A 1785-nucleotide genomic window follows, 5' to 3' on the forward strand; every position below is an offset into this window, starting at 1 on the left:
AATGGAAAAAAATTCTAAACTGCCATTGGTAGTGCAATTGGTAGAGGGAAAAATCAAGCATTTTATGGACACAGTATTTTCTGTTTTCAGTAAGTTGCTTTTTTGGAGGATGCAAATACTTTAATAGGGCTCAAACACCATTAACTCTAGTATAGTGTAGAGGTTCTCGTAATTTAAACCTAATCTGTAGGGCATATTTGAAATCTTTGAATTGAAGAAGCACAGAACCCTATTAGTTCAGAATTCCATTTCCTTGCAAACAGCTGGAAAGTTAGGCAGGCTGTGTTTGCAGTTTCCAGGAATGGCATCTCTCTTATCTATACTGCACTACTGAGACTGACCCACACTCTGAAGGTAGACACTAGACACATACCTTCCCTATCTCCCTAATTGTTCCCACAATTCCTCCATTGTGCAATGCTAGAAGCAGGCAGGGCTGAGAGGGAGAGGCGACTACTGCCCTGCCCAGTTTAGTCCCAATCTCTTCCCAGGTGAGAAGCAAACTTTCTTCCTTGCTCTCCCGGTCTCTCCTGCAGGAAGGCAGGTGAGTGTAGTGTACTTTGCCTGGAGCAGGGGGCGTGGGGGTGGGGAACAGGAAAGAAAGAAAGGCGTTTTTGTCTCCTCAGAGAGGGCTGGGTTTTTTTGAGTTCAGACAGGTTCTCAGGAGTAACTTTTGGCTGCATGAGCTGGGTTTGCTGTGATATGATTTCTTGACATGTTACAACTGGCTTCCCGCCCCGCCTGCCCACAGCTCGGCACCGGGCTTCTCCGGGGAAACTCAGCTCTGTTGGCTGAGATGAGCTTGCTTTGGACTTGACTCTCCCCAGGTACCCTCCCCCACGTTTCCCTTCCCTGTGCTCCTAGTCCTCTGGGGAAGGAAAACTCAAACTTCCCCAGGTCCTCTCCTTGGGGCGCCTCCCCTCCCTAGGTCTCAGTGGGATCCGAGCTCACCGTAAGTGGGGATGGGGACTCTCTTCCAGGGAGGAGGAATTGGAAATGGGCGGGGGGGGGGGGGGGGGGGGGGTGGGTGGTGGCGTGCTGGTTGACCCGTAGGAGTAGTGCGCCGTGCTGTAGAGAGTCAGCTTGAGACTCTCGGGAGAGGTGAAGAGATAGTCTGTTTCGGGTTGCTGTTTGGGGCTGAAGGGGAATCGCTCCGCTCGGGGTCCAGCCTTTTTCTCTCTCTCTCCCTTTATTTTTCACGTGGTTTTGTTTCATTTTAGTTTTGGCGCCAGCCGAGAAGTGTGGGGATTAGAGGCTGCCACTAAGATAAGGTCCAGAAGGGAAAAGGGTAGAAGTTGAATTGAGTTATCTAGATCTTTGGAAAGCCCCTAGATGTTGCGGGACCCAGCAAGAGTTGATAAGGGGGCCAGAAGCCGTTGTTGGGGGGAAAGGTCAGACTGGGCGGTCACCAGGAGGCATGGGGAGAAAAGGGCTCTGGAAGTTAGAGGCACCGGAGAAGTTGAAACTTCCAATGGGGAAGTTGTTCAAGTCTGGGGAGGTGGGGGATGGAAGAAGATTAAAAGAGGGTTCTCAGGCCAGTCTCCTCCAGGATGGGGAGAAGGGCTTTGAAATAGGAGCTGATTAAACTGGAATGCACAGCTTCCTTTGCCTATTTACTGCCCAAGCCTGCCTGGGCTCCTTCTTAAACATGCCCTGCTTAGATGAGAATTTCACCTTTGTTTGAATTTTATTATTCAGGGCTTTGCTGATCTTTAATGGGGAAGATGAGGGAGTTGTGGGTACATCTACCAGTTCTGGGGGACGGAGGGAGAGGGGGGGAGGGAG

The 1785-nt window shown here is 50.6% G+C and overlaps 1 protein-coding gene across 3 annotated transcripts in view; it reads left to right on the forward strand.

Annotated features, from left to right (window-relative positions):
• Positions 1 to 389: 389 nt before the first annotated feature.
• The window catches only part of FAM83B (family with sequence similarity 83 member B), a 137288-nt gene continuing 135892 nt past the window's right edge, over positions 390 to 1785 (forward strand). Inside the window, exon 1 of one of the 3 annotated variants that reach the window (XM_069070646.1) lies at positions 390 to 544. The gene's annotated coding sequence lies outside the window, so the exon portion shown is untranslated. Of the gene's footprint in view, positions 545 to 600; positions 953 to 1785 lie in introns of those variants that run through there. The other 2 variants (XM_069070644.1, XM_069070645.1) reach the window with 2 other exon arrangements.

Source organism: Petaurus breviceps, unplaced genomic scaffold, assembly GCF_028583685.1.
Source record: "Petaurus breviceps papuanus isolate PSGF00001 unplaced genomic scaffold, PetGlider_PUasm1.0 90822, whole genome shotgun sequence".
Lineage (NCBI taxonomy): Eukaryota > Metazoa > Chordata > Mammalia > Diprotodontia > Petauridae > Petaurus > Petaurus breviceps.